General features: G+C 38.7%; 1 protein-coding gene across 5 annotated transcripts in view; it reads right to left on the bottom strand.

Annotated features, from left to right (window-relative positions):
• LINGO2 (leucine rich repeat and Ig domain containing 2) overlaps positions 1–22,263 on the bottom strand; it is a 1,449,181-nt gene that overhangs the window by 311,878 nt on the left and 1,115,040 nt on the right. The window lies entirely within an intron of this gene.

Raw genomic sequence — 22,263 nt, forward strand, 5'->3', positions numbered from 1 at the left:
GGTCTTTTCTAATGAGTCAGTCCTTTGTAATAGGTGACCAAAATACTGGAGGTTCATCTCCAGCATCATTCCTTTCAATGAATATTCTGGACTGATTTCCTTTATGATTGACTGGTTTGATCGCCTTGCAGTCCATGGGACTCTCAAGGGTCTTCTCCAACACCACATTCCAAAAATATCAATTCTTTAGTACTCAGTCTTCTTCATGGTCCAACTCTCACATCCATAAATGACTATTGGAAAAACCATAGCTTTGACTAGATGGACCTTTGTTGGTAAAGTAATGTCTCTGCTTTTTAATATGCTGTCTAGGTTGGTCATAGCTTTTCTTCCAAGGAACAAGCATCTTTTAATTTCGTGGCTGCAGTCACCATCTGCTGTGATTTTGGAGCCCAAGAAAATAAAGTCTGTCATTGTTTCCCATCTATATGCCATGAAGTGATGGGACCAGAGCCCAAGAAAAGAAAATCTGTCACAGCTTCCACTTTTTCCCTTTTGTCATGAAGTTAGGGGACCAGATGCTATGATCTTAGTTTTTTGAATGTTGAGTTTTAAGCCAGCTTTTTCACTCTCCTCTTTTGCCTTCATCAAGAGGCTCTTTAGTTCTTCCTTTTCTGCCATAAGGGTGGTATCATGTGCATATCTGAGGTTATTGATATTTCTCCCAGCAATCTTGATTCCTGCTTGTGCTTCATTCAGCCTGGCATTTTGCATGATGTACTCTGAATATAAGTTAAATAAGCAGGGTGACAATATACAGCCTTGACATACTGCTTTCCCAATTTGGAACTAGTTCATTGTTCCATGTCTGGTTCTAACTGTTGCTTCAACATGTACACATACAAATGTGCACAATTACATATATTAACATATACATGTTAACATATATTAACATATATCAACATATAACATATTACATATATTATACATATATAATATGATTTGTGGGAAGATATATTTCAGGAAAAATAAGGTGCAGAGTACATTTTACTTTAGAAAATACCTTTGCAACATTGTACCTATCTACCTATCTATCTTCCTAAACTCAATTTGATTCATGTGGCTATTTATTCATAGGAAAAATCTTTGAAGTTTTACCCAAAACCCTCTAGAGTAATTTGACCTGAAGATGTATACTTCTTCTGGTGAAAGTATATTTTCCTATGCTGAAAAGGAAGTTTAATGTATTTGATATACTCAGACCAGTGATTGAGTTTGGATCAGATATTAATCTTTATTTTTCAAGTTTCTTAGAATAACTGTGGCTATAAATGTGTTTAATAGGCTTACTACACATGAACTGCAACAAGAATTATTTAAAACTAAAAATAAAAGAAGAAGGAAAGTAAGAGGATAGTCTTTCTTTTTTTCTTCTTTTTTTTCACAATCATGTGCTTTACAAAAGAAGGTTCCTTAAAATAATGGGCCATAAGAGATTTTTCTAGATTGAAGTAGGTTGATTGAATAATCAAATTCCACAGCCTAATGGAAATAATAATCCTGCTAAAGCCCAACTTTGCAAAAAAAAAAAAACCCACTTGAGTTTATTGGAGAGAATTTTGTATCAATGCTAAATGAGATAGCAAGCATGCAAGAATAATTACTTTTACTTACTGTTCTCATTAAAGAAAAAAAATGAGTTATCATTCTTTTAGTCAGAAATAAAAATTCTTTCCCTATCATTACCATTAACTTGACTTGTTTTATAATTTAGAGAAGAAATCCTTTAAAATTCTTTCTTGAAGTAAAAGAAGGAATAGGCAATTTGAATCAAACAAAAGGGGGCACTTTTTCTTTGATCTAACAATTATCTTAAGTTTTTGACAAAAGTGCTACAAATTATCCTGATGGGAAGGGCAGTGTTTGGGTGCCCTGACTATTATGCTTCAATTTAACATTCACTTTCAGACATGAAAAAATCTGACTATAAAGACAAGGGGGAAAAAAAATGTTCTGTTTTCTCACTGTGGGAAGAAATGGAAGTTGACTAAAAGTGAGTACTACTTGAAGCCCCTGTCCTCATGGACCTTACAAACTTGTGGTTAGGAAAGTAAAGGGTTTGGCATGTTGGTAACATCTTTTTGAGTTCTCATGACACAGTGACTTCCATGCTATTATTTTCAAAATATGCAGAGAGACGTTGGTTTCTGGGAAGATGGAATGGACGTACTTTCTCCTGTTTCTCTCACTAAGTGCAACTAAAATCCCATAGCGTATACACAAAGTGAACACAAAATTTTGAAGGGCAAGATGGGTTTTCTTTTCCCTAATATATGCACATTTGGAGCTGAAGAACCCAGTAGCATGGAAACACCAACAACAGGTACAGACCAAAATAGTGCCAACAGAAGCCTCCCCTCAGGGATGCAGGGGACACAGGTTTGATCCCTGGCCAGGGAACTAAGATTCCATATGTCAAGGAGAAACTAAGCCAGTGAGCCACAACTAGAGAGGCTGTGTGCTGTAGTGAAAGATCCCGCCTGCCACAACTAGGACCCAATCCAGGCAAATAAATTAAATATTTCCTTTTTAAAAGTCTGCCCTCCAGTGAAAGGGCCAGGCAAGGAGCAGCTGAGCAAGACAGGAAATTTGAAGAAAATAATGGTTCTGCTCCAGGCAAAGACTACGGAAAAACCTCTGGCCCCACCTGTACTCGTGCCAGCAAGGGCTGAATGGGGAGGCCAGGCGGCTAGCCCAGAGGGACTATAACAAAGCCAACACCCTCCCCAGAGAGGAGTCAGACAGGGAGCTGACCCCATCTCTATCAGTCAGTAAGGAGAGGCCAGTAGAGACCCTGTGAGGAGTTGGTTCTTCCACCCACACTGGGAAGTAATGAGGTGCTTCTCCCCTTTGAGGGGTTGTCAGAGGAGGACTGGGGAGAGTCAGGACATCTACCATTAACCAGTGGTGGCGAAGCCATGCCTACCGTGGTGTCAGTGGAGAACAAGTGGGGAACAGGAATGCCCATCTCCATCTACAGGGGAGGAACCTCCCTACCCAGTGAATATATGCCTAGAGGTCACCTCCACGTAGAAGTAATAAGGTGCCTTCTCCCTTTCTCTAAGGGTAAACACAGATTAAAAAAAAAAAAAAAACAATTTTGCCTGGCGCAAAAAGGGAGACATTTCCATTCCCCTCCCCTTGCTTAGAGAATTTGCTTTAGAAAACTTTTATTTGTGATTCTTTTCCTGCCCCTTTGAGCAATATGTACATCTTTTTGAAAGCTAAATAAGCCTCTTGCCAGTGTTGAAGAACCTAGGAACTTTTTTTCACAAGGACCTGGCTGCCCTCTCTTTGAAACTAAATCATCAAAGAAGATAACATCTCTATCCCCAATTTCCATAGAAGGACAGAAGCCTGAATTTCTCAGGATGGTGCAAAGCTACCTCCTGTCCTATAGATATGAGAAGTTTAATTCTCATTTGGATAAAGGCACTTAGGAAACACAGATTGTCACCCTAGTTATCAGGCCGATGTAGGATGAACTCTGTGTGACAGATATTAAGTCCTCTTATGTGAGAACTGGTTATCATTTATCCTGAAAACATGCAGGCTATGGATTGTATCTCCTGGTTATACAAAAGGCTGAGATTTCTTTCTGTTTTTGCAGTCTCAGAAGATTGCCTGTGATACGCATCACAGTCTGGTTTCAATTATTCAGTGACAAAACTGTTGTCTCGTCTCTCTTTGGGGAGAATTTTTTCTGGGTTGGCAGAATATTTTATTATTGATTATATTTTACTAAGAGTAAAAATGATTCTGCTAACATCCTGATGTTGAAGGGGCTCAGAGCAATCCTCCTCCCGAGTGTCCCTTTTGCATACGAATTACACTGACCTGAAGTTGACAAAGACTGACAAAGTTGACATTGACAAAGACTCAGGAAAAAGGTGTTTTGTTTTGTTTTTCACCTTCGCCTTAACTGGCTAAAATAATTTAGATAGATGACCTGGTACAGGGAGAAAACTATCACAAGAGATTAAAAAAAACATGGGCCAGGTGTGGTAAGCTAGGGGGAAGCCAGCAGGGCCTATTTGTTCAAAGTCCTCTCTGTGTCTACTGTCTCTGAATGGCAAGGTGAGCATTTGTTTACCAAATATTTGCTCTTTCCATCTTTTTGTGAATTGTCTTCCTTTCTCTTGAAACTACACACTCCCACCCCTTTTTCCTTAGCTCAGAATGGCATATGAGCCTCAACTGCTTGCCTGTTAGGGAACCTCTCATTGTCTCTGTGGATTTCCTGTACATACATCATTTTTTCTTTTCGTTACTCTTAGGTCAATTTAACTAACAGACCAACCAAAAGAACCTAGAAGGGTAGAGGAAAATTTTCCTCCCCTACAATAAATAAGTTAATGTATTATCTATAAAATAAAGTAATATAACAGCACACTAATATATATTAATAACAGGGAAAATAAATCTCAAAATTTAAAAATAAATCAGAGACAGAGAGGGATATATAATGATAAAAGGGTCAGTTCTTCAAGAAGGTGTAGCAATCTGAAAAGTGCCTACCTATGCGTGCATGCTCAGTCGTGTCTGACTTTTTGCAACCCTATGGACTGTAGCCCACCAGGATCCTTTGTCCATGGCATTTTTCAGGCAAGGATACTGGAGTGGGTTGTCATTCCCTTCCCCAGGGGATCCTCCCAACCCAGGGACTGAACATGAATCTCCTGTGTCTCCTGCATTGGCAGGCTGATTCTTTACCACTGAGCCACCTGAGAAGCCCTATAACAAATAACAGAACTGCAGAAAAGCACAGAGATTATGGGTAAGATTGTATATCTGAAGTTGATCTCATTGAAGAAATAATAGACCAGAAAAAAGAGTGGAAGAGAGGATGGAATGTTAAAGCAAGAGGAGATCTTGATTCATATGTAAGTTCTATCACTAAATAGCTATGTGATAAATGAGCTTGGACAATTCGCTTATCTTTCTGAACCTCAGTTTCTGCATTTTTTGTAAAATCTACAGTTACATAGATGACTCACAAGTTTCTTTCCAGTCTAAAATTTTAGATCTCTCTGAGATCATGTAATTTTGTGTGTTCTGGAAATGGATAATTTTGAGAACAAGCACAAATACTTATAATGAGAGTTTTTAAAGTAGTTTTTTTTTTACATTCTTAGAATTTTGGAAATGGTTTATACAGAGATAATAATATAGATGGAATGGAAGTTAAGAAATCATAGTCAACAAGTTTTGAAACAAACCACATTGTAAATATCTTACTCTGAAAATAGCATACCACTTTTGAAATGGCCTTAGCATATACTAAAGAACACCCTGAGCATAATGCCAAAATTCACATATGAATAGTAAATTATTTTTAAAATGGGAACTATGGTTGAGAGAAATCAGCAGATTGTACTTCCATTCTAAGCCAACATTATTCTGACCTTGAATCATGAGTTATATTTCAAGAAAAATCCAGTCAAATTAGAGCAATCAGTGAAAATACATGTTCTATTTTACTACATATAGCATTATATATAGTATGTACGTACTCACAGATGTATATTATGCCATAATATATATATCATAGTAGATACATATTATGCAATATAATAGTATCAGAAAATGCTACTCTATTAAAAACCTTAGAGGAACTTCCCTGCTGGTCCAGTGGTTAAGACTTAGTGCTTCTGCTGCAGGAGGAACAAGTTCAATCCCTGGTTGGGAAATAAGATTCCACATGCCCCACGGCCAAAAAGTTAAATGAATAAATGGGCCAAAATACTTTAAAAATTTTATAAATAATTTCCTTCAACACCTACTTTAAACCAGTGAGGAGATTAATAACAGCATTTAAGTGAGCAATATACAAAATGAGGGGGATCCTGGTATTTCATTACATCCATATCAGTTCAGTCACCCAGTCGTGTCTGACTCTTTGCAACCCCATGGACTGCAGACGCCAGGCCTCCCTGTCCATCATCAACTCCTGGAGTTTACTCAAACTCATGCCCACTGAGTCGGTGATGCCATCCAACCATCTCATCCTCTGTCGTCCCCTTCTCCTTTCACCTTCAATCTTTCCCAGCAACAGGGTCTTTTCAAATGAGTCAGTTCTTTGCATCAGGTAGCCAAAGTATTGGAGTTTCAGCTTCCACATCAGTCCTTCCAATGAACATTCAGGACTGATTTCCTTTAGGATGGACTGGTTGGATCTCTTTGCAGTCTGGGGACTCTCAAGAGTCTCCGCCAACGTAACAGTTCAAAAGCATCAATACTTCGGTGCTCAGCTTTCTTTATAGTCCAACTCTCTCATCCATATACAACTACTGGAACAACCATGACTTTTACTAGGTAGACCTTTGTTGGCAAAGTAATGTCTCTGCTTTTGAATATGCTGTCTAGGTGGGTCATAACTTTTATTCCAAGGAGCAAGCGTCTTTTAATTTCATGGCTGCAGTCATCATCTGCAGTGATTTTGGAGCCCCCCAAAATAAAGTCTGTCACTGTTTCTATTGTTTCCCTGTCTATTTGCCATGAAGTGATGGGACCAGATGCCATGATCTTAGTTTCCTGAATGTTGACTTTTAAGCCAATTTGTTCACTATCCTCTTTCACTTTCATCAAGAGTCTGTCAGGAATATGGTCAAGTCAAGATGTAGCTGCTGCTATGCTGTGGTCAGTCATTTCTGACTCTTTGTGACTATATGGATTGTAGCCCATTAGGCCCCTCTGTTCATGGGATTGTCCAGGCAAGAATACTGGAATGGATTGCCATTTCCTCCTCCAGGGAATCTTCCCAACTCAGGGACTGAACCTGCGCCTCCTGGTTCTCCTGCACTGCAGGCAGGTCTTTACCACTGAGCCATCGGAGAAGCCCTCAAGATGTATCAGTTCAGTCACTCAGTCGTGTCCGACTGTTTGCGACCCCATGAATCGCAGCATGCCAGGCCGCCCTGTCCATCACCAATTCCCGGAGTTCACCCAAACTCACGTCCATCAAGTCAGTGATGCCATCCAGCCATCTCATCCTCTGTCGTCCCCTTCTCCTCCTCCCCCCAATCCCTCCCAGCATCAGAGTCTTTTCCAATGAGTCAACTCTTCGCATGAGGTGGTCAAAGTACTGGAGTTTCAGCTTCAGCATCATTCCTTCCAAAGAAATCCCAGGGTGGATCTCCTTCAGAATGGACTGGTTGGATCTCCTTGAAGTCCAAGGGACTCTCAAGAGTCTTCTCCAACACCACAGTTCAAAAGCATCAATTCTTTGGCGTTCAGCCTTCTTCACAGTCCAACTCTCACATCCATACATGACCACAGGAAAAACCATAGCCTTGACTAGACGGACCTTGTTGCCAAAGTAATGTCTCTGCTTTTCAATATGCTATCTAGGTTGGTCAAAACTTTCCTTCCAAGGAGTAAGCGTCTTTTAATTTCAAGATGTGTATTGGGTGTTAATTTAGAGTAACTTAAATAAATGGTGCCACGTTCCCTGTATTCAAAATAATTAAACAAAAGAAGCTGGCATTTAAAAATAAAAGTTCTATAAGCTATGTGTTAGCATGAAAAGTAAGTAACAAGTAAGTATTTTCAGAACAACTATCAAACCTAACTTCCTCATGTTTCAACTTGCTAAAAAAAAAAAAGAATACATAGTTATTATTTTCCTCTATAAATAGGTGGAAAAAATAAAGCAGAAAAAAATAAATGGATGTTTCAAGTCATTATAGTACATATATTGATTTTCATGGGGCATTAGAACAGATGCACATTTCTTTCTTTGAGAGTACAGTTTCATTAAATCTTAAAAGTACACTGTAGGATATTGACAAATGCCCAATGAGAAATTCTGTCAACAAGCGTTTTTTGACCACTTAACTCTGCAGGGCACTATACTAAACACAATGAGACGTCACAAAAGAAATGCAAGGCATGGCCCTTGGGTTTATGGAAATTAAAAACAAAGACTTGTGCATATGCAAGGCATGGCCCTTGGGTTTATGGAAATTAAAAACAAAGACTCGTGCATACTTTAGAATTTAAGATAATCTGTTGTAGTAGGTGAGCAAAGGAACATTATTATTTCCTTCACTCAGTCAAGAGGTAAATATATTCCTAGCTATTCTCAGCAGTAAGTTAAACGATTCCTCTTACTTGCATTATATTCTTGTATCCATGTTTTTAGTAGTTCCTCCTGGAAATTAAATAAATGTTAAATGAAGAAAGTCTCTTCTCAAATTCAAACAACAGAATCAATTAAGATGGTAGGAATTAAAAATCCCAGGGTTTGGAAGCAGTCCAACTTGGGGCCGAATGGCATTTTCACCATTTTCACCATGTAGCCTGGGGAACCTAACATCCCCTCTGATCTCAGATCTCATTTTCCTCATTTCTTAAACCAGGCTCATAAAAGGCCAACCTAAGAGCATTATTGTAAAAAGTGAATTATACATAATTACATATTAAAGTGTTTAGTATACTACCTAGTACATAATAGTTGCTTAGTAAATTTTAGGCATCATTAAAATTAATAATAACAATACGACTGTTATTTATAAAATTTGGCAGACTATAATAAGGAACATTTATATTTAGGTATGGTTTCCACTGTACTATTGGAATATGACAATAAAATGGGATTAAAAAAACCCTAAAATATGCAGAAATGTTTCCCTATTTTCTCAACACCTTCTTAATACACTATATCCAGTTTTTCAGAATAAAGAGACTACTTTCAGGTCCCTTGTTTTATCTGCCTAGATAAAATATAGACACATGCCGGGAGCTGGCATACTGCATATTGAGTGCATATTGCATATTGAGTGCAGCACTTTCCACAGCATCATCTTTCAGGATCTGGAATAGCTCAACTAGAATTCTATCACTGCCGGGAGCCAGTGTGAGGCACTCCGCCCGTGGCAAAGGTCATGAGGAAGGAGGCTCGGCATACACAAAGGCGGGATTGAGCCTCAGGAGTCCCCCTGGAAATTCTCGAGCATCTACCCCCAAAACCAGAGTCTGCCTACTTTCTGCTTTGTGCTTTCACCTACACCTCTGACTTTACGGGGGGCTGTCCCCCACTACCTCTCTCTGAAAAAAGAGTTAGCTTACAACTCCAGTTAATAATTCCTGGGTGTGACAGTGTTTCAACCTACAAACTCCTTTGGAAATCCTCTAGCCTGCCTGAATAGGTTTTTCCGGCCACATGTGATTGTTCAGAGCCTCCCAACTGTGAGAGGCAGGAGATGTTCTAAACTGTCTAAACACAGATTCTTTTGAGTAGTTAAAAGATTGATTAGAAATTGTATTGGTGAAGGGTTTTTCACTTATTGGGCCAATGTTTGCTGCTAAGTCTCCATACCCCTTACCTACTGTGTCCTTGGCAGTGTATTGATTGATATAATGGGTGTATAGAAATGTAAGTAGTAGCCTCAATGTTTGTAATCTTGGACCCTTGAGTTAATTCTTTTCTTGATTGAGCCCACCTCACCTTTGCCCTATAAGAATACAGCTTTGTCCAATGCTTTTTGGAGGCTGGCGCCTGACTTTAGAATAATCACCTTTAGAGAAAAATAAGTTTCTTAAAATGTTAACAGGCCTCCGGGCCAGAAGATGATGCAAATCACCTAAACTTTTGCATATGAAAAGTTTGCAGGAAGAAAGCCTGGCTTACTGCATGACTCTACCCCTTCTCCCATTATCCTCTATGCACAACTTAAGGTATAAAAACTACTTTGGAAAATAAAGTGCGGGCCTTGTTCACTGAAACTTGGTCTCCGCATGTCGCTCGCTCTCTCACTCTGGCTGAGTCTCCATCTGGAGCACGGAACCCACCATGCTTACTAATTATGCCTGAGCTTCTAAGATCTGACCAGGGAGGCCTCAGTGTCTCCTCTCCTTCGGGAGAACGGAAGGACGCCTGCGGCCTACGTAAGTGGTGCAAACTTCTTGTCTTGAAGTTTTATTGGTCTCCCGCGTAAACCAAGCTACTCAGCCTCTTTTCTCCACTGAATTTCCTCACTGAGCTATCCTCATTCTATTGCTCTTTATATCTTTGATAAATATTTAAATAAATAGGTCGCCTATGCCGTCTCTCCTTCGAATACCCTGGATCAGCCGGGGCTGGACCCTGGCAGACACATGTATTTATTTCACATCTAGTACAAAGAATATATCATCATGACACTCAATGAAGAAAAATCATAGAGTTTGTAGCAATTGATGACTTTCAGCAACACTTTAAATCCCATGAGAGGGCTCACTTCCAACATACCCACCTTGTAACTTATCTATAAAGGTTCCAGGAAATCTGCCCTTTTACTGAAGGACAATTTTACTTTTGGCTAGAAGATAACGTTCCCTGAAGGCTGCCACTCAAACAACAACTTTACAAACAGCCAATAGGAACACCAAGTCTAATACATACGTTCATGTAGAACCTAACTTCTACAGTTTGCCACCGACTACACTCCATTATTTGTCCTGGACAATGATACTTCTTCCTCTCAATTTTATGTCAAAATAGTTGTGAAAATAGGTTTATATACAGCCCAAGGAAACTAATGAAATTTTTTGGTCTTGTTTTAGAGGCACTCGAGATTACTTAGCTATTTCTAGATTTAAAGTGGCATCTGTACAGGTGTTACAGACAGGAATCTGTTGCCTCCTTAATGCAAGGTAGAGTTCTAGGACGTGGGAACTTAAAGTAGGCAAGTTTTCTCATGCAGATTTCTTTAGTAATGTAATAGGCTGAAATTAACAAATAAATAGATGAAATAATAGGTTAATAATGTAATTTCAGGTAGTATCATGAAGAAAAGGAAGCAACAATAATGGGATAAGAATGATGAAATATGGGGGAGGGGGCTGTACATTTAATGGGGTACTTTTGGAAAGTTTCACTGAGGAAATGATGTTTGAGCATAAACATAAAATGATATAAAGCAGCCAGCCACAAGGATAGGAAAAGAACATTCCAGACAGAAGGAAGAACAAGCATCAAAGAACATGATACACTTGAGAAACTAAAACAATTCATTAAAATGAAACTAATAGAGTAAAAATCTTAATTCTTTTAGGTTAATTAAGGCAATATGAAATTTTTATTGTAGAAAATTTGGAACATACAGCAAAGTATAAAAATAAACATTTTACATAAACTATTTAAAAAGTTTTCGTATTTGGGTATATATCTTTCAAGAATTTTTAGATACATAGAAAAGGGAAAAGCATAAAATACCCTACTGTGTATAATTTTTATTCTACCGTTTTTCAAAACTTAATTGATTAGGAGGACCTAATCTATTCAGTCATTAAAGTAATTCATAGACATAGTTTATAGGGGCTGCATGTTATTCCCTCATACAAAAGCAGTGTCTTTTATGTAATCAACCATCCATGTTGGATCTTTAGGTTGTTTTTATTTTATTTTTCTATTTATTTATTTGCTCCATAAGAAATTCTGTAATCAGTATTTTTATGAAAATATCTTTGTCACAATTTTATATAGTTTCTTGGAAGTTGGAAGTAAGATTCATTTTGATCTTTAACATTAAAATACTAAAGAGCCTGTCTTAGTCTCATTAGACTCAATACACATTTAATATAAAACAAAATCTTTTAAAGAGACTTTTTTAAATGTATTATTTTGTCTATCTGTCATGTATATACATTTGTATGCCCACTGGTCTTTTAAAGAATTCATCAACACGCAAGACCATTCTAATCTGCAGGAGAGTGGTCTTTAAAGAAGAAAGGATTCTGTGATTTACAAGAGATCACTAGTGAAATGACCTCCCAGAGACTCACTAAAATTATGGCTACCAGAAGTCTTTGACTCAGGATTTAGAAAAAAATCTTAGTTTCTTTACAGTTCAGTAACAGAAAATAATTCTAAAGGTAAGATAACATTTTAGCAATGATGGATCTATTGAAATTTGTACTTACAGATTTATTTTGAGCTACCTTGATCTCCACATGTGTTTTACCGACTCTTTCTGATCCACATGCTTATTTATTGTCTTTCTAACTTATCCTAGAGCTATTTCTGCCCACTGGAGGAACAACATCAATAAACTGCAAGATTTTATTAGGTTTAGCCAACAAATGTTGATTTTTCCTGTTGGGTTTAATTTGTTGGTCTGCTATCATGGTGGTTCTAATACGTCATTTAGTGACCTTTCCTTCTCTATATTCTAGAGCCAATGTAATATTAATCCTTTTTTGTACTTACAGTGGAGGATGAATCATTGATGTGCAATTGTCATTCCTGATAATTATGGTGTTATTGATTAATGCATGGAAACAGACACATAGCTAAGCAACCAAGGCAGTACTCTAGAAGTTAAAGAACACCAGATTTGATCCACTTGTCTTCCATTGATTTGGAAGACCAACTTGAATAGGCAACTTAACCTCCTTCCTAAGAAATATACTCTTATGGTGATGCATCTATGTTCTCTGTCAAGTGGGAATGATGCCTTGTATTGATTTTTTCCTTAGATGATGAAGTATGTGTCTAATCAAGCTCATTTTAAAGCACTTCACAAATACAAAGGCTATAAAAATACTGAGTAAGGCTGCTATGCTGACTGGAATAAAAATGTTCCTGAAAAATATATTTCTAACTAAGGGTTGTAAGAGAAAAATATCTCACTTCCATCCTTAGAGAGAACTACCTCTGTCACTCTGCCCCTGTTTTTTGCCAAGGGTGAGAACTGAGCAAGACATGTACAGGTACTAGGATAAATACATCTGAAGACAAATTAGACAACTTATTTTCATATAAACATATTAAAAGACCATTACAGAAAACTGTGTCAACCTAAAAATCATTGAAAACAAACACACACACACCCCAAGACTCTTTTTTTTTTTAATATTCTGTTCAACTTGGGCTTCTTATGCATGCTTCATTAAAAATATCTTCTAGGAATTTCTTCCCAGTCTTTTGAGACTAACAACTATCCCACCAGAGAACTCTCCCAGAGAGGTTTAGAAATAAATCTGAATTCCATAGCACGATGGAAGCTGTGAACTATACCACAGAACATCTTTCACAGCCATTGGGGTATTTATTTTTCCTCCTCTCATCTGTATGTTCACTGACTTGCCAACCATACCAAAGCTTTTACCATGTGTAGAAGTCATATCCAAGAGGAATTACTTTTTTCTTCTGAAGCCTGGAAGTTTAGGCATGCATGGCTTTAACTTTTCAAACAAGGCAGTGAATATTTCATAAGATAAGAAATTTAAAGAAAATCGCAGGAGGATTGGTCCTGGATCACCTTTATTTGTCTTTTGGGTATATATGAATGGGTTTTGTTTTCATTTTATTATTTAAAATGCTTGTGCTTTTTTAGAATTTGTCTCTACACATGTGCAAAGCACAGCATGTCCTGGTGAGAAAAAGCTTTGTCCAAGTACTAGCCTGTGAGTGTTGTTTCCTGGTCCCCCTAGTCTTGGTACCAGGATTCTGATATTTAATAGACTCTGCCATTGAGAATACACATAATTTCTCCTTTATAATGCCCACCAATGGGCATTATAATTATGTGACAATCCATGTACACACTGCTATCTTCAAAATGTAAAACCAACAAGGACTTGTTGTATAGCACATGGAACTCTACTCAATGTAATGTGGCAGCCTGGATGGAAGTGGGGTTTGGGGGAGAATGGATTCATGTATATGTATGGTTGAATTCCTTCATTGTTCATGCGAAATTACCACAACATTGTTAATTGGCTATGAAAGCAAAACTGAAAGTTGCTCAGTCATGTCCGACTCTTTGGGAACCCATAGACTATACAGCCCATGGAATTCTCCAGGCTAGAATACTGGAGTAGGTAGCCTTTCTCTTGTCTAGGGGATCTTCCCAACCCAGGGATTGAACCCAGGTCTCCCACATTGCAGGCAGATTCTTTACCAGCTGGGCCACAAGGGAAGTCCAAGAATTCTGGAATGGGTAGCCTATTCCTTCTCCATCAGATCTTCCTGACCCAGGAATCGAACCCAGGTCTCCTGCATTGCAAGCAGATTCTTTACCAGCTGGGCCACAAGGGAAGTCCAAGAATACTGGAGTAGGTAGCCTATTCCTTCTCCAGCAGATCTTCCTGACCCAGGAATGGAACCGGGGTCTCCTGGATTGTAGGCAGATTCTTTACCAACTGAACTATATACCCCAATACAAAATAAAAAGTTTAAAATTTGAAGAAAAAAGACAAATGTGTGACAATCAGAATAAAATGAGACCTTGCTGAGATTAATTTTACCCAAAATACATGATTGTGGTAGGATATACAAATACATTCAGAGTCTTAATTCAATTTTCTTTTTCTTCTTTTTCTATGTCATATAGGAAGGAAGGTACTGGAAGAAGTATTTTTCTTCACATCCTGGAAAGGTTTGGGGATGAATTTCTCCCAGCCCTCTATCAGAAGGAATGATAATTTTGCTTGCTAATATTTTGGAATCTGGGTTTAGAGGTCATATAAGGTCTATAAGAAAACAGGTTTGTGAGAGAAGGAAGAGATAGAGGGAAAGAGAGAGAAGGAGAAGAAAAAAGGGAGGAGAGAGAGAAAAGAAGAAGATGAGAGAGAAGGAATGGGGAGAGGGAAAAGAGAGACAGACTCATTGAAAAAAAAAAAAAAAAAAGGCTTTTTTTCTCAGATTAAAAGGAAACCATTTGAGGTAGATGGGTAGGAAAGGATATAAATTGGCCCCAAAGATCCCAGAGGAATTGTTTATGAAAGAAAAAAGGAAGGCTGGTGAGTGAAGTTCAAAAAAGAACATTGAAAGAGACATTATCTGAAGGTCTAGAAACCGCACAGTAGCTCGGCCAGTATGCATCCACGTCCAACCCTGATTACAGCTAGACTCTCCCTTTCCTGACCCCAAAGCCTTGGACAGTTAACCCTCCCATCTGCATCTGGAACTAACATCTCACAACCTGACTATCCAGCAAAAATGATGGTTGTTTTTGCTACAGAGTTTAGCAGCATATCAGCAATATCATCTGATGTGGGCATCATATTTTTAAGACACCTCAGACACTTGTAAGAGCAAGATTGAGCAGGGGCCCCTCACACCCACCGATACTAAATGTGAGATGGACCAGATTTGAAAAAATTCCAGGCTCCATAAACTCAGAGAAGATGATGATAATCTCAACGGATAATGATATGTTAACTGTCCTAAAGAGTGAATGTATGTATGATCACACACATAAAGATGACATACACTATTCAGAGTGGGTCAGATGGCAACTTAAAAATAAATTATTCACACTTGGCAACTGGTAAAACAGGCTGAACTGCCTGTGAGAACTACTTTTGTTCTTGAAACTTCTTTGTATCATCAGCTAAATCTTTCCTCTCTTCCATGTTTCAAACCCTATCCTGCTCTGTGTCAGAATGGTGACTGAATTATATCTTTTCACACTAACTTCAGAGATTTCTTAGCCTCTAAGACACTCAATGAAGCTATGAGCCATGCTGTATAGGGACACCCAAGATGGACGGGTCATGGTGGAGAGTTCTGACAAAATGTGATCCACTGGAGAAGGGAATGGCAAACCACTTCAGTATTCTAGCCTTGAGAACCCCATGTACAGTAAGAAAAGGCAAAAAGATAGGACACTGAAAGATGAACTCCCCAGGTCGGCAGGTGCCCAATATGCTACTGGAGATCAGTGGAGAAATAACTCCAGAAAGAGTGAAGAGATGAAGCCAAAGCAAAAACAACACACAGTAGTGGATATGACTGGTGATGGAAGCAAGGTCCGATGTTGCAAAGAACAATATTGCAAAAAGAACCTGGGATGTTAGGTTCATTAATAAAGGCAAATTGGAAGTGGTCTCACCAGAGATGGCAAGACTAAAAGTTGACGTTTTAGGAATCAGTGAACTAAAAGGGGTGGAATGGGTGAATTTAACTCAGATGACCATTATATCTACTACTGCAGGCAAGAATCCCTTAGAAGAAATGGAGTAGCCATCATGGTTAACAAAAGAGTCCGAAATGGAGTACTTGGATGGGATCTCAAAAATAACAGAATGATCTCTGTTCGTTTCCAAGGCAAACCACTCAATATCACAGTAATCCAAGTCTATGCCGCAACCAGTAATGCTGAAGAAGCTGAAGTTGAATGGTTCTAGGAAGACCTATAAGACCTTTTAGAATTAACACCCAAAAAAGATGTCCTTTTCATTATAGGGGACTGGAATGCAAAAGTAGGAAGTCAAGAAACACCTGGAGTAACAGGCAAATTTGTCCTTGGAATATAGAATGAAGCAGGACAAAGGCTAACAGAGTTTTGCCAAGAGAACACACTGGTCATAACAAACACCCTCTTCCAACAAGATAAGAGAAGACTGTACACATGGGCATGACCAGATGGTCAATACCAAAATCAGATTGATTATACTCTTTGCAGCCAAAGATGGAGAAGCTCAACACTGTCAGCAAAACAAGACCGGGAGCTGACTGTGGCTAAAAATCATGACCTCCTTATCGTCAAATTCATACTTAAATTGAAGAAAGTAGGGAAAACCACTAGACCATTCAGGTATGACCTAAATCAAATCCATTGTGATTATACAGTGGAAGTATGAAATAGAGTTCAGGGACTAGATCTGATAGACAGAGTGCCTGATGAACTATGGATGGAGGGTCATGACATTGCACATGAGACAGGGATCAAGACCATCCCCAAGAAACAGATACGCAAAAAAGCAAAATGGCCATCTGAGGAGGCCTTACAAATAGCTGTGAAAGAAGAGAAGCGTAAAGCAAAGGAGAAAAGGAAAGATATACCCATTTGAATGCAGAGTTCTAAAGAACAGCAAGGAGAGATAAGAAAGCCTACCTTAGTAATCAGTGCAAAGAAATAGAGGAAAACAACAGACTGGGAAGGACTAGAGATCTCTTCAAGAAAATTAGAGATAACAAGGGAACATTTCATGCAAAGATGGGCTCAATAAAGGACAGAAATGGTATGGACCTAACAGAAGCAGAAGATATTAAGAAGGGGTGGCAAGAATACACAGAAGAAATGTACAAAAAAGATCTTCCCAATCCAGATAATCACAATGGTGTGATCACTGACCTAGAGCCAGACATCCTGGAATGTGAAGTCAAGCGGGCCTGAGGAAGCATCGCTATGAACAAAGCTAGTGAAGGGGATGGAATTCCAGTTGAGCTATTTCAAATCCTGAAAGATGATGCTGTGAAAGTGCCGCATTTGATATGCCAGCAAATTTGGAAAACTCAGCAGTGGCCACAGGACTGGACAAGGTCAGTTTTCATTCCAATCCCTAAGAATGGCAATGCCAAAGAATGCTCAAACTATCACACAATTGCACTTATCTCACATGCTAATAAAGTAATGCTCAAAATTCTCCAAGCCAGGCTTCAGCAATACGTGAACTGTGAACTTCCGGATGTTCAAGTTCATTTTAGAAAAGGCAGAGGAACCAGAGATCAAATTGCCAACATTTGCTGGAAAAAGCAAGAGAGTTCTAGAAAAACATCTATTTCTGCTTTATTGACTATGCCAAAGCCTTTGACTTCATGGATCACAACAAACTGTGGAAAATCTTCAAGAGATAGGAATACCAGACCACCTGACCTGCCTTTTGAGAAATCTGTATGTAGGTCAAGAACCAACAGTTAGAAGTGGACATGGAAAAACAGACTGGTTACAAATTGGGAAAGGGGTACATCAAGGCTCTATATTGTCACCCTGCTTATTTAACATATGCAGAGTACACCATGAGAAATGCTGGACTGGATGAAGCACATGCTGGAATCAAGATCGCCAGGAGAAATATCAATAACCTCAGATATGCAGATGACATCACCCTTATGGCAGAAAGTGAAGAAGAACTAAAGAGCCTCTTGAGGAAAGTGAAAAAGTTGGCTTAAAGCTCAACATTCAGAAAACTAAGATCATGGCATCCAGTCCCATCACCTCATGGCAAATAGATGGAGAAACAGTGGAAACAGTGGCAGATTTTATTTTTGGGGGGGCTCCAAAATCACTGCAGATGGTGATTGCAGCCATGAAATTAAAAGATGCTTACTCCTTGGAAGGAAAGTTATGACCAACCTAGATAGCATATTAAAAAGCAGAGATAGTATTTTGCCAACAAAGGTCCATCTAATCAATGCTATGGTTTTTCCAGCAGTCATGTATGGATGTGATGGTTGGACTATAAAGAAAGCTGAGCACCAAAGAATTGATGCCCTTGAACTGTGGTTTGGAGAAGACTCTTGAGAGTCCTTTGGACTGCAAGGAAATCCAACCAGTCTATCCTAAAGCAGATCAGTCCTGGGTGTTCATTGGAAGGAGTGATGTTGAAGATGAAACTCCAATACTTTGGTCACCTGATGTGAAGAGCTGAAAAGACCCTGGTTACATTTGAAAAGACCCCGAAGCTGGGAAAGATTGAAGGAGGGAAAAGAAGGGGACAACAGAGGATGAGATGGTTGGAGGGCATCACCGACTCAATGGACATGAGTTTCAGTAAACTCTAGGAGTTGGTGATGGATAGGAAGGCCTGGCGTGCTGCAGTCCATGGGGTTGCAAAGGGTTGGACATAACTGAGCAACTGAACTGAAGACATTCTGATCCACTTTAAGAGCAGAGTCTTATCACAGTCTTGTGAGACTGACTCTTTGAACTCACAGTGTTTTGCAAATCATCAGGACTTCCATGTCCTCACGCCAGGATGCAGACCTGAGAGAAGTACGCAGGTTTACATCCTGGTGGTAGTAATACCCATCCAACAGGTCTGGACCACAGAGTCTTCTCTCTCGCTGCCTGTCTACCCACAAGCTGTGGCATAGGTGGATTTATTTCTTGAGTTTCTCTCCTCTAATGAATTCTCTGAAAGCAACTGATGCCTTATCTCAGGGCAGCTTCTCTCTTAGTCTTATGTTCTGTTTTCTCTGGAATGTTGCTGATGTCTGGGGTTTCATAAAGCAACTGGGAGTTCAACGTTCAAAAAGAAATTCCACATTGAATGCTGTCTGAACAGAATTTAGTAATACTCTTGTGGCACCATCAAAAATCCTATGTCACCATCGGAAATCCTAGGTCTGTTTGTTTAAGGATTTAATGCACCCATCTGAGTATCACATGTAAATATGCAACATGATGCCCTACAACAGCCTGCTTTATCAGTGGCACTGTATTTAACACTCCATTATGTATAACTTGACAACTCTGAGACTAGATTCTTCTATGGCAACAGTAAGAATTTCATACAATTTTATCCTCATGTTAATTTAGGAAATGCAAGTAATTTAGGAAATGCAAGTTATACTTGTTCACAATGGTAAATGCAATAAGGGAGTGTATATTGCTTAAAAATGAAAATTGGCATTTAAAATTATCTAAATTGGGAGAGATTTTTAAAGTCTTCTAAGCAAAGATAAATTCAATTTCACTCTTTCCAGCCATGCTTAAATCCTACCAAGAACAGTGACATCACAAGTCAATAAGAAAGCTCACAGGATTTCTATCATATTTACAATTATATTTGAGTCATCACATCTATCTTTGGATTTGAATACAATAGGACTTGCCTCCACTGTGTAGAAGATTTATATCCACAAAATCTCACTGATAGCTAACTCTGGAAAAAAAAAAAAATCTGGACGGTCCTTTCCATGTTCCCCAGAGGATTTCTTTAGATTTCAGTTTTTTCAGACTAAGGAATTGACATTCATTTCTTACCAAGTGAAAAACATGCCTAGAGAAAAAATAACCTGCCTCAAAATTGAATGACACCATGTTACTGAAGCAAAGGACCAGGCCACTGCCCAGTGATGGTGATTATAGACTGCAATATAGAAAATTAGTACTTATTAAAAAGTAGAATATTTGATATGTTAAGCTGTCATTAACAGTGGGTTTTATTGTGAGAAGACGTAGTTTAATGGACAAACTTTGGCCCCTAAAAGGTATAAATTAATTTTCTAATTTGGCAACCATTTTGCTAGTGATCAAGGGCAAGACATTTAATTACTTTGCTCCTTCATATGTTGAAATATATATACTCAGATTTTTAAAGGGCAGTATGAATTATATATAAAACAAATCCATTTATGTGAAGATACTAAGCAAAAATCAGAAAACAAAATATCCAGCTATACATCATCTGTGCAGGATCTTACTTTTAGGACTATTTCATCTTCCTGTGCTTGCTCCATTTTCTTAAAATGGATACAATTATAATATGTACTTTGAGTTGTTAAGAGGAATAACTTGATATGTTTATAAATCACTTAGAAAAGTATCTTATACCTAATGATGCTTAGCAATTACTTATATGATTATCATTTACTACTTATAATGCCCTACAAAGGATGAAGTTTTTTTCTAATGTTGAGGATAATTGTCAAGAAAAACCATGGGATTTGATTCCAATTTTACTGTAAGGTAAAAAAGAGAAAGAAAAAATGAGCCATGAAGTCATCCTTGGAATAAGAGTATAAGGAAACAAATGGCTTATTGAAATACATAGAGTTACATTTTTTAAAAAGTTATATTTACATAAAAGTCCTTTGCAATTGCTTTCCAACTGTACGGCTTTTCTCTGAAGTCTCATATTTTTCTCAGGGACCTCTTAACAGATCTGCCAAATAGTAGAACTAGTTTGAAATGATGTTTTGAAAACTAGAAATAATGTAGGCTCCAGGGGGAAAAAAGAGGGGTACAATTTACCTGTCTGTTCTGATTAGAGCTACTAATTGGATGTGAAGGTATATGTGCATAAAAATGCTATGCTCCAATAAGAAGGGAAAAACCCTAAAATACATTTTAAAAAACTTGATATGGATTCATAACGGCCAACAAAATTTTAAAAACCATCTAGTAGAGGCTTTTACTTAAGGTTTGAGTCATTTCTGAACATTCTCGCTAGCAAGCCATTCAGATTATATTTTCATACCATCATACGAAACTGGAAATTTGCATGCGTGCCAAGTCGCTTCAGTCATGTCCAACTTTTTGCGACCCTATGGACTGTAGCCCGCCAGGCTCCTCTATCCATGGGATTCCCCAGGTAAAAATACTGGAGTGGGTTGCCATGCCCTCCTCCAGGAGATCTTCCTGACCCAGGGATCAAAATTGCATCTCCCACAACTCAACACAGATTCTTAACCACTGGACCACTGGGGAAGTACTGGAAATTTACCATTTCCCAAATCACCTCAGGCTAAATTTAGGCACGAGGAATGCGGTGGAAGTAGCACAGGTTTGGGGTGTAGGGCACCCTGGGTTCATATTCTGGCTCAGTCATACACATTGAGTGTCCTCCATACAAACAGTGGTGCTAAGCAACTCCAGTACTTTGGCCACCTCATGTGAAGACTTGACTCATTGGAAAAGACTCTGATGCTGGGAGGTATTGGGGGCAGGAGGAGAAGGGGACGATAGAGGATGAAATGGCTGGATGGCATCACTGACTCAATGGACGTGAGTCAGTGAACTCCGGGAGTTGGTGATGGACAGGGAGGCCTGGCGTGCTGTGATTCATGGGGTTGCAAAGAGTCGGACACGACTGAGCGACTGATCTGATCTGATCTGATCTGAAGCCTTAGATTCCCCCATGTAAAACATGAGTGGTGATCTCCACCTCTGATAGTTCTCTGTGTTAACACAGTTAAGCCAGATATTCGATTAAACACTAATCCAGATGTTGATATGAAGATATTTCACAGATGTGGCTAGCATCTGTAGTCAGTTGGCTTTAAGTAGATTACCTTAAAAATGTGTGTTGATGTTCAAGAACACAGCATCAGCTCCTGCTGAGGGGCAAGCCTACAGGTGTATTCTACAGATTTCAGACAGACTCAAGACTACAATAAAGTCCCAGCAAAGTTTCCAGTCTGCTGGCCTGCCCTCCTGGTTTTTAACTTGCCTGCCACTAACTCATTCACTGTCTCTCTTTCTGTCCCCATCCATATAATTATTTGTATATGTATATATGTATAATATATATACACACAAATATATACTTACATACACATATATATGGGGCTTCCCTGGTGGGCTCAGATGATAAAGAATCCATCTTCAATGCAGGAGACCCAAGTTGACCCCTCATTGGGAAGTCCCCTGAGAAGGGAATGGCAACCCACCCCAGTATTCTAGACTAGAGAATTCCAAGGACAGAGGATCCTGGCAGGCTTACAGTCCATGGGGTCACAGAGAGTTAGACACCACTGAGCGACTATATACATTTATATAAAGGGATTAAAAAATGTGGGCAACAATAAATTATATCATTTTCTTG

Source organism: Bos mutus, chromosome 8 (genome assembly GCF_027580195.1).
Source record: "Bos mutus isolate GX-2022 chromosome 8, NWIPB_WYAK_1.1, whole genome shotgun sequence".
In the NCBI taxonomy this organism is placed as follows: Eukaryota; Metazoa; Chordata; class Mammalia; order Artiodactyla; family Bovidae; genus Bos; species Bos mutus.